This window comes from Artemia sp. Qi Xiang Cuo, chromosome 1, assembly GCF_049724085.1.
Source record: "Artemia sp. Qi Xiang Cuo chromosome 1, ASM4972408v1, whole genome shotgun sequence".
Classification (NCBI taxonomy): domain Eukaryota; kingdom Metazoa; phylum Arthropoda; class Branchiopoda; order Anostraca; family Artemiidae; genus Artemia; species Artemia sp. Qi Xiang Cuo.
In genome coordinates, this window is record NC_142794.1 from 5,078,831 (window position 1) to 5,090,856 (window position 12,026).

Here is a 12,026-nt window from a genome sequence, read left to right on the forward strand (position 1 = left end):
GCACCATTCGAGGCTAGATTGATGGGAATGCAGTAAGTGGAAAGCGTAACACGCACAAAAATTTATGGTGTGTGGTCTATTTTTCCATTGGTACGAAAAAAAAATATGATAAGACAGTGGAGCTATCAAGTGAACATGTCAGATAATTTTAGCTAATTTTGCCAACCTCGAATGTCCCAAAATATTCCAGAAACGTTCATGAAGAAGTCAAACTAAAGTTAACTGAAAATTTTTTCGACCCAGAAATGAAGTTTAAAAACCTGATTGGTTGATCAAGGGTATTTTTTAAGGTTGAAAGCAGGATAAGCCCTAGGATCAATTTCTTTTTATAAGGAATGTCTCAGGTTTGGGTACTTGTTTAGAATCCAGTAAACTTGCGAGAAAGACCGCATCTACTTCTCAGTGATGTTTCAGAGGCACGGCTCCAATTTTTTATTATTTATTGATTAAAAAAAACTTTTTCAACAAAATCAGTTTTTCAAAGAAAAGTAAAGAACTCCATTAAACCAAAAATGAGCAAAACTGAAACCCAGAACGAACAGAAATTACAATAAATAACCGAGTCAAACTCAAAACGAACAGAAATTACCATGAGTTGGGCTCAAAACCCCCTATGCCTTCTCAAGGCCAGAATATAATTTGCACTTTACTTAAAAAAATATAAATGTTTTTCTTTTATAACTTTAATAAGTCAAATAATGTCAACATTTTGATCAATAAATATCAGTATATGTATATTCAACTGACAATGCACATTCATTTGCATTTTTTTTTTAGTAAAGTGCAAATTATGTTCTGGCCTTGGGAAGACATAAGGGGTTTTGAGCCCTACTCATGTTAATTTCTGCTCGTTTTGAGTTTGACTAGGTTATTTATTGTAATATCTGTCCGTTTTGGGTTTCATTTATTTATCGATGCTGATTTGTGGTAGTTTCACGCTTGGTAGATTATTTGATTTTATTTTTGCTAATGTTTGGTTTTATGGAGTTCTTTACTTTTATTTTAAAAATCCATTTTGTGGAAAAAGTTATTTTTAGTTAATTTTTGTTTGTTTTTTATGGATACCGTCTTTTCAGGGAAAAAGAAAATAATTCTTTAAATCTTTTCGTTTTTTTAGTTTTGCCTGCTTTTTGTATGTTCGAGAAAAATTTTCAGCAATTTTTAACAACATACACCCTTTTAAAAATCTGGTCACAAATTGTAGTGTTTAATTTAGTTTCATACCTCCTCTAGTTGACCTGAAATAGAAAACTTGTCACCATTCGCAAAAAAAAAATCTGTTTACTTTCTTTCGTAGCTAGGATACACTTACGCTATTTTGGTTTGGTTGAATTTTAAGAGCAGAAGTAGCCCCGAAATTTTGAACATAATACCCTCAGTCGTTCTTGGGATACTGCTGAGATGACTTATTGGGAATTAGCATTAAAACAGTGCAATTTGATTTAATCTTAAAACAACATTTAGTTTTTAAACATAATGGGCAAATGGGAGGGTGGGCGTGGGAGGAAGATTGTTTGTTCTGAAATCATTTTCGAATATTAAATAGGGTATTAGTCCTCTCAATTTCTGATAAAATGAACTTTTTTCAAAGTTTGTACGACCACTTCTTGGACACAAAGTACTCTGGTCTAAAAAAAATACATTGAACCCACATCGATCTTTACTATAAAAATGTCAAGCCTTTCAATCACTTTTAACTATTAAAAAGGGCACTAGCCCTTCTAATTTCCAATCGAATGTGCCCTTTTTGAGTTTCGACGACAACCCTTTCTATAAAATACCTTATATGCCCCCAGGGCATAACTTACACCCCTTGCCATGAGGGCTGGGGGGGGGTTGTCATCCTAAAAGACCAAATTTCCGGAACTTTCAACAACGTTGAAGAAAATCGCTATCCCGAACGTTTGATTGAATGTGTTTGGGGAACTGATCGGCGCGAGAGGGGTGTTAGTTATCTTCCAATAACTTTCGACTATGAAAACGGGCACAAGATATACTAATTTTCAATTGAATGAGCCCTTTTTGAAGTTTTTACACCATCACTATCTATAAAAACCTTATATGCCCCAGGGCATAACTTAAAACCCTTGCCCTGGGAACTGTGGTGGGAGTGTCATTCTCAAAAACATAATTTCCAGACTTTTTAACTGCGTCGAACAAAATGGCTTTCTCAAAATTTTGATTGGATGTGTTTGGGGAAATGATGGGTTTGAGAGGGGTGTTAGTTATCTTCCAATTTCTTTCGACTATTAAAAAGGGCATTAGCTTTTCTAATTTCTAATCGAATGAGCCCTTTTTCAAGTTTCTACAACATCACTATCTATAAAAACCTTATGCCCCCAGGGCATAACTTACAACCCTTGCCCCGACGGCTCTGAGGGCCGTCGGGGCAAGGGTTGCCCCGACGGCCTTGTTTGAGGTGTTTGAGGATTATCATCCTCAAACACCTAATTTCTAAAACTGTTAACTACGTTGAACAAAATGGCTATCTAAAAATTCTGATTGGATGTGTTTGGGGAAAAGTTGGGCGTGAGAGGGGGTTTTGTCGCTCTCAAATCACTTTCGACTATTAAAAAGTGCACTAGCACTTTGAATATCCAATCAAATGAGCCCTTTTTCAAGTTTTTATGACAAAGCTTTCAACAAATACCTTATATGCCCCCAGGGCATAGCTTACAACCCAGGCCCTGAGGGCTGTGGGGGAGTGTCATCCTTTTAGGTATAATTTCCGTACTTTTCAACTACCATGAACAAAATGCCTACATCAAAATTTTGATTGGATGTGTTTGAATAAATGGTGCGCGTGGAAGGGGTGTTAGTTGCCTCCCAATCACTTTCGACTATTAAAAAGGACTCTAGCCCTTTCAATATCTAGTCGATTGAGCCGTTTTGCAAGTTTCTACGATATCGCTTTCTATAAAAAAAACCTTATATGCCCCCAAAGCACCACTTACAACCCTTGCCCTGAGGGTTGTGGGGGGAGTTGTCATTCTCAAAGTCCTAATTGCCAGAACCTTCAATTACGTTTAACAAAATTGCTTTCTCAAAATTTTGATTGGATGTCTTTGGGGAAAAGATGGGCGTGAGAGGGGGGTTAGTTGCCCTCCAATCCCTTTCGCCTATTAAAAAGGGCACTAGCCCTTCGAATTTCCAATTCAAACGAGCCTTTTTTGAAGTTTCTACAAACACGCTTTCTATAAGAAACATATGCCCCCAGGGCATAACATACAACCCTTGCCCTGGGGGCTGTGGGGGAGTGTCCTCCTCAAAAATATAATATCTATCTGGAAATCAACTACGCTGAACAAAATGGCTATCTCAAAATTTTAATTGGGTATTTTCGGGGAAATGGTGGGCGTGGAAGTGGTATTAGTTACCTTCCAATCACTTTCAACTATTAAAAAACGAGCAAGCCACTCCAATTTCCAATCGAATAAGCCCTTTTCGAAGTTTCAAAAAGGGCTTGTTCGATTGGAAATTTAAATGGCTAGTGCCCTTTTTAATAATCGAAAGTGATTAGAAGGCAACTAACACCCCTTCCACGCCCACCATGTCCCCAAACACATCCATTGAGATGGCCATTTTGTTGAACATAGTTGAAAGTTCTAGAAATTATATCTTTGAGCAGGACACTTCCCCTACAGTCTTCAGGGCAAAGGTTATAAGTTATTCCCTGGAGGCATATATGCTTCTTATGAAAAGAATGCTCGTATAAACTTCAGAGAGGGCTCATTTGATTGGAAATGGAAAATTGTAGCTGACTTAGTAGCGTCAAAAGATATCGAAGGGTAACCAGCCCCCCCCCAACCTTTTTTTTGCAAATGCATCCGATAAAAATTTTGAGATAGCTATTTTGTTAAAAATAGTTGAAAGATCATATAGCAAAAACTCCGGTGTCGAAACAACCCCCTCCCCAGGGCCCAGGGGCAGGCGTTATAAGTTATGCCATGGGGGCATATATGGTTCTTATGGAATGGATGCTCGTATAAACTTTAAAGAGGGCCCATTTGATTGGAAATTGAAAGTTCTAGTTCACTTCCTAAGAGTCAAAAGAGATTGGAGGGCACCTAGCACTTTTTTCCTCAAACCCATCCAATAAGAACTTAAGAAAATATAATATATAGAAAATACAAAGAAAGCTTTGGGTTCGACACAGCCCTCCAGGGCCCGAGGGCAGGTGTTGTAAGTTATACCCTGGTGGAATATATTGTGCTTATGGAAGGGATGCTCGTAAAAGCTTCAGAGATGGCTCATTTGATTGGAAACTGAAAGTTCTAGTTCAGTTTTTGAGAGTCAAAAGGAATGGGAGGGCAACTAGTCCCCTCTCCCATGACCCTTTTCCCCCAAATGCTTCCGATAAAAATTTTGAGATAGCCATTAAGTTAAAAAAATTTCATAAATCAGATAACAAAAACTCAGGTGTCAAAACAATCCCTCAGGGCCTGGGGGAAGGTGTTGTCAGTTATGCCCTGGGGTATATGTGGTTCTTATGTAAGGGATGCTCGTATAAACTTCAGAGAGGCCTCACACTGAAAGTTCGAGCTCACTTTTAATAGTCAAAAGAGATCCGAGGGCAAATAGCCCCCCCCTCCCCCACGCCTTATTTTTCCAAGCCCATCTTATGAAAATTTTGAGATAAACATTTTGTGAAAAATAGTAACCCCTTATTTTTCCAAACCCATCTGATGAAAATTTTGAGATAGATATTTTGTTAAAATAGTTCAAAGGTCGGATAAGAAGAACTCCATTGTCAATACAACCTCCCAGGGCCCAGGGGAAGGCGTTTTAAATTATGCCCCAAAGGCATGTATGGTTCTTATGAAAGGGATGCTCGTATAAACCACGGAGAAGACTCATTCGGTTTAAAACTGGAATTTTTAGTTAAATTTTTAAGAGTCAAAAGAGATCCGAGGGCAACTAGCCCCCCTCCATACCCTACGTCATTAGATAAAAATTTTGAGATAGATATTTTTGTTAAAAATAGTTGAAAGTTCAGATAACAAAAACTCCGGTGTCGACACAGCCCCCAGGGCCCGGGGGGTAGGTGTTGTAAGTTATGACCTGAGGGCATATATGGTTCTTATGGAAGGGTTTGCTCGTATAAACTTTATAGAGGGCTCATTTGATTGGAAATTAAAAGTTGTAAGTATCTTTTTAAGCGTCAAAAGGGATCGGAGGGCAGCTAGCCTCCCCCTGCACTCCATTTTTTTCCCAGAGGCACTTCATATAGAAGGGGTCGTCTTTTAAACTTCAAAGGGGGCTCATTCGATTGAAATCAAGAGTCTTAGTGCCCTTTTCAAGAGTCAATAGTGATCGAAGGGCAACTAGGCCCCCTAAAGGCCCTTTTTCCCCAAATACATGTGATAAAAAATTTGAGGTAACCACTTTGTTAAAAATAGATAAATAGTGTATATCTAATAAAATGATAAATAGTTCAATGATATAACAAAAACTCCTCCACGTATGGCCATTTCGTTAAAATAGTTCAACGGTCAGATAAGAAAAATTCTTGTGTTGACGCAACCCCCCGGGGGCCCGGGGCAGGCGTTGTAAGTATTGCTCTGGGGGCATATATGGTTCTTATGGAAGGTATACTCGTATAAACTTTGAAGAGGGCTCATTTGATTGGAAATTGAAAGTTCTAGTTCACTTTTAAATAGTTAAAATATCGCAGGGCAACTAGAACCCCATGCCCTTTTTCCCAAAGGGGGCCCGGGGCAGGCGTTGTAAGTATTGCTCTGGGGCATATATGCTTCTTATGGAAGGTATGCTCTTATAAACTTTCAAGAGGGCTCACTTGATTGGAAGTTGAAACTTCTAGTTCACTTTTAAATAGTCAAAAAATATCGGAGGGCAACTAGACCCCCCATGCCCTTTTTTCCTCAAACCCATCCGATAAGAACTTTGGGATAGCCATTTTTATTAAAGTAGTTCAAAGATCATATAATGAAAACTCAGGGGTCGACACCGCTCCCCAGGGCCTAGAGGCAGGCGTTGTAATTAATGCTCTGGGGGTATATATAGCTCTTATGGAAGGAATGCTCGTGTAAACTTCGGAGAGGGCTCATATGATTGGAAATTGAAAGTTCTCGTTCACTTTTTAAGAATCAAAAGAGATCGGAGGGCAACTAGTTCCCCCTCTCTATGCCCTTTTTTCCTCAAACCCATCCAATAAGAACTTTGAGAGGCCAATTTTTTCAAAATGGTTCAAAGATCATGTAACGAAATCCCCAGGGGTCGCCACAATCCTTCAGGGTCTAGGGTAGGCGTTGTAAGTTATGCCTGGGGGGTATATACAGCTGTTGTGGAAGGAATTCTCGTATAAACTGCAAAGAGGGCTCATTTGATTCTAAATTTAAAGTTCTAGTTCAGTTTTTAAGAGTCAAAAGAGATCAGAGGGCAACTATCCCCTCCACGCCTTTTTCCCTCGAATGCATCCGATAAAGATTTTGAGATAGCCATTTTGTTTAAAATAGTTCCAAGGGCAACTAGCCCCCCCTCCCCTCCATGTCCTAATTCATCAGATAAAACATTTTGAGATAGACATTTTGTTAAAAAATGTTCAAAGTTCAGATAACAAAAACTCCGGTGTCGACACAGCCCCCCAGGGCCCGGGGGTAGGCGTTGTAAATTATGACCTGGGGGCATATATGGTTCTTGTGGAATGGTTTTCTCGGATAAATATCATAGAGGGCTCATTTGATTGGAAATTAAAAGTTGTTAGTCAATTTTTAAGCGTCAAAAGGATCGGAGGGCAGCTAGCCTCCCCCCAAACTCCATTTATTTTTTCCCAGAGGCCCTTCATATAGAAGGGGTCGTCGTTTAAACTTCAAAGGGGGCTAATTCGATTGAAAAATCGAGAGTTCCAGTGCCATTTTTAAGAGTCAAAAGTGATCGAAGGGCAACTAGGCCCCCCAAAGGCCCTTTTCCCCAAATACATCTGATAAAAAATTTGAGGTAACCACTTTGTTTAAAATAAATAAATAGTATCTATCTAATAAAATGATAAATTGTTCAATGATATAACAAAAACTCTTCCACGTATGGCCATTTCGTTAAAAATAGTTCAACGGTCAGATAAGAAAAATTCCTGTGTCGACGCAACCGCCCGGGAGCCCGGGGCAGGCGTTGAAAGTATTGCTCTGGGGGCATATATGGTTCTTATGCAAGATATGCTCGTATAAACTTTGAAGAAGGCTCATTTGATTGGCAATTGAAAGTTCTAGTTCACTTTTAGATAGTCAAAAAATATCGGAGGGCAACTAAGCCCCCATACCCTTTTTTCCCCCGGGGACCCGGGGTAGGCGTTGTAGGTATTCCTCTGGGGGTATATATGGTTCTTATGGAAGGTATGCTCATATAAACTTTGAAGAGGGCTCATTTGATTGGAAATTCAAATTTCTAGTTCACTTTTAAATAGTCAAAAAACAGCGGAGGGCAACTAGGCCTCCCATGCCCTTTTTTCCTCAAACCCATCCGATAAAAACTTTGAGATAGCCATTTTTTTTAAATAGTTCATAGATCAAGAAAAGAACTCCAGTGTCGAAACAACCCCCAGGGCCCAGAGGCAGGCGTAGTAGGTAATGCCCTGGGTGCATATATAGTTCTTATGGAATGGATGCTCGTGTAAACTTCAGAGAGGGCTCATATGATTGGAAACTGAAAGTTCTCGTTCACTTTTTAAGAATCAAAAGAGATCGGAGGGCAACTAGTCCCCCCTCTCCATGTCCTATTTTTCTCAAACCCATCCGATAAGAACTTTGAGACACCAATTTTTTCAAAATGGTTCAAAGATCATATAACGAAATCTCCGGGGTCGATACAATCCTTCAGAGTCCAGGGTAGGCGTTGTAAGTTATGCCTGGGGGGCATGTACTGCTGTTGTGGAAGGAATTCCCGTATAAACTACAGAGAGGGCTCATTTTTTTGGAAATTTAAAGTTCTAGTTCAGTTTTTAAAAGTCAAAAGAGATCAGAGAACAACTATCCCCCCCCCCACGCCTTTCCCCCCAAATGCATCCGATAAAAATTTTGAGATAGCCATTTTGTTTAAAATCGTTCAAAGGTCAGACGGAAAGAACTCCAATGTCGACACAACCACCAAGGGCCTGGAGGCAGGCGTTGCAAGCAATGCTCTGGGAGCAAATATGGTTTTTATGGAAGGGATGCTCGTATAAACTTCAGAGACGGCTGATTTGAATGAAAATTGAAAGTTCTGGTTCAATTTTTAAAAGTCAAAAGAGATCGGAGGCCCCCCCCTCACGCCCTTTTCCCCCAAACCCGTCCGATACAAATTTTGAGACAGCTATTTTTTAAAATAGTTCAAGGGTCAGATAAAAAAAAAAATCCGGGTCGACACACCCCCCAGGGCCCCGGGGGGTAGGCCTTGTAAGCTATGTCCTGGGGCCGTATATGGTTCTTATGTTAAAAATAGTTTAATCATCAGATAATAAAAACTCCGAGGTTGACACAAACCCATTTTTTCACTTTGATATTATTAGTTTGATGCTAGTTTTGATACTTTGATGAACATTAGATTTTGTTTTAAAGTTTGATTTTGCAATAAGAAATTTGTTAAAACTTAGAAACTTTTTGCAATCAAAAACGAACAAAAATTCATTGACAAAACTTTTCGAAAAATAACTTTTTCAAAGAAAAGTAAAGGCCATTTTAAACTTAAGCTCAGCAGATACAAATACCTGTTAAAATTCAAACTCAAAACGACCATAAATTACTATTAAAAAATAAATAAAACCCAAAACGAACAGAAATTAAATAAACAATCATAGCAAAAAATATACAACAAGTAATAATATAAATGAATAAATAGATCTTAAAACGAGGAATGCTTATATTGAATATAAAAATCAAGCTTAAAACGAAAAAAAATTATTTTGCTTTGCTACTTTGCCTACTGCGTCATTGGCGCTTTGTTCAAAACTGTGTCTTGAACAGTCTTGGAAAGTATAAACAACATCAAATTCAATATTTGATGTATAATGATATTAATTGTGGAAAGATCCATTAGTCCAAGAATTTATTTCACTGTAATATTATTTTTATTTTCAATGCTGTAAGAATTGGAAAAGAAAATATTTGTAATATAATTCGTTTTCAGTTAAGCGCCATTGACACAGTAGGCTTTTGATTTTTATTTACAGTTAAGGAAGGGGACAGTCCAAACTCTTGTTTGTAGTGAAACTATATTCGTCTTGAACAACTTTAGAAAGAGCTAATAAATTAATTGAATATTTGATGTATAGTGAAATTAATTGCTGAAAGCTCATCAGTTCAAAATTTTGCTATATTTTCATGTTTATTTTCAATATCAACTACAAAAGAAAATATTTGTCATAAAATTGGTCTTCAGTAAAGTGCCAATGACGCAGTAGGTTTTAGTCTTTTATGGTGAGAGAAGGAGGCGATACCCAAACTCTTGTTTGTAGTGATTTTTGTTCGTTTCAAGCTTGATTCGCATATTCAGTTTAAGTTTCACTCGTTTTAAGATTTATTTATTCATTTACATTAATATCTATTGTATGTTTGTTTGCATTTATTGTTTGTTTTATTTCTGTTCGTTTTAAGTTTCATTATACTTCAGTAGCAAAATATTTTTTTTTCGTTTTAAGCTTGATTTTCATATTCAATCTAAGCATTACTCGCTTTAAGATCTATTTATTCATTTATATTATTTCTTGCTACATGTTTTTTGCCATTATTGTTTATTTAATTTCTGTTCGTTTTGGGTTTCATTTATTCTTTAATAGTAATTTCAGATCGTATTGAGTTTGAACTTTAACAGGTATTTGTATCTGCTGAGCCTAATTTTAAACTGGCCTTTAATTTTCTTTGAAAAACTTATTTTTCGGAATGTTTTTTTTTAATTAATTATATGAAAAACAGGTTTTCGCTGCCTAGTATTGCTCACTCCGTGACAAAGATTTGAACTTTAGTTTTTTTTGGGATTGAAGGGGCAAAAAAAGGTACCTTGGTTAGATTAGGTAACGTATTTATATTCAGGTTAGGTTATATTGCTATGCTTTACCCCCTCACCCCCCCCCCCCTAATGTACAAATATATAGCCCACATTTGTTTCTAAACTATTATATTTTCATCCTATTTTGTTTTAATGCATTAGCATTTACCAAACTTCACTTATCGCGTGTTTACTGGATACTAAACAAGTACCCAGGTTTTTAGGAGTGCAATGGTTTGTGACACTTAACATGGCTTTAAAACAGCAAATTTCAGCAACAAACTGAATAGCTGAACTATGAAATTTAACAAAACCTTCTGACAAGGTGTAACTCGACAACCACATTATGCAATACGGGTATAACTCAAGTATTGACGAGAAAAATATTTGGGCATAGCAGACATCTCATAGATTTCTGGAATCAAAAGGAAAAGGTTAGTATAATAGGCCCGTACAATGGCATCAGGGAATGACAATTCAGCAAAAAAAAAATCAACTACAGAATAGGAATGAATTCTAAATCTAGCAAATAATGTAACCATTTTTTCCAAAAATTTCAACAAATCCTTTGTGTCTTGATAAGTAAATATTTAGAGTCCAAATTTGAATATGAAGAACATTTGCAAAATACGAAATAAACGGTAAAAATTCGGAAACGGTAAAAATCTTCGAAGTTGGAACCACAAAAAAAACTGGGAAACAAAGGATAAATCATTTTTATGCATTCGGCTAATAATTTTTTTGATTGATTTGACCCTTCGCTCTTACGAGAAGTCCGTGGGACTTCCTCAATATTTCTTTAAGAAAATGAAAACGGAAATAAATAGAATATTTAAGTCTGCATGTCAGTTTAACTAGTAAGTTACAGTTCAAAATATTTCCGTTTGACATCGGACAGCTGAGAATTGTAAGTGACCACAAATTTTTGAGTGACAATTTCTCCAAATAATAAAAAGTCAATACTTACTTTTACAACTGGAGAGTGGTAATGAAGTGTCACTGAACCCTATTGAACAGCTGGTTGTGGTAGGTCAAAAGAAATTTTTCAATATTTTTTTGTTATTCGGAATTCATAACTCACATCCATAAACTCTGTACGAATCATCGATTAGCTAACTATCTTTTCCTATTTTTGTGTAAAAAGTTTTTTTTTTAACGTTCCAGTAGGGAGAGGGTCACCAATTCTGACGGAAGTCCATATATGGGCATAGAATACTAACGGGAGTGTCGCAACATGTTCACTGAATGCGATCATTACAATGTCATTGATCTACTAACGGTACATGAGGCCTACAGTCTGTTTACGTACAAGACCACACCCTCTTTCTATACCAATCATAGATGTTTCTAAGTGTAATAGATACAGAGGGGAATGATTATGGCTTCACCGAGGGAGAGAGATGAAGCCTGTAGATTCTAGTGTATAAGATATATGTAATTTAAAATTCTTTAGTCTAAGAGATAAATTCTGGAATTATTATTTCGAAGCCCTTATAATGTAACTAGGACCTATTATATAATTTTCAGAAATTCAAACAAGATAAAATGAGATTAATAGAGATTGAATATATTTAACGCGGGAATTGTTTCCTGAAAATTTTAAATGTGTCAGTGCACAGCTGCCAAAACAAAGGAACCGTCAGAAATTAATTGACATTTTAGGGGATCATTTGGGCGAAAAAGATTGAGACATTTTAGGGGATTATTTGGGCGAAACAGATTGAGAGGAATTGAGATAGATTAAGAGAGATTGAGAGAGATTAATAGAGAGAGAGAACGCTGCAGAGACTGTTGGAGAAACTCAGTAGCTGAAATTTCTATTTTGATGAGTTTGGGCTTATAAATAACGCCTAAAATACCTTATTTTTCTCCTAATGTAAATTTCGGCTAACGAAACGACATTTTTTTGAATATTCTCGTTTTTTTTATTGAAACTGTTTAATAATAATAAAAATGGGGGTACTATTTTCCTCCACTAGGTATAGTTTCGGAGAGCTTCTGAGGAAGTTTGGTATAGGTGAATCATATATTGAGATATCTTTAGCGAGGAA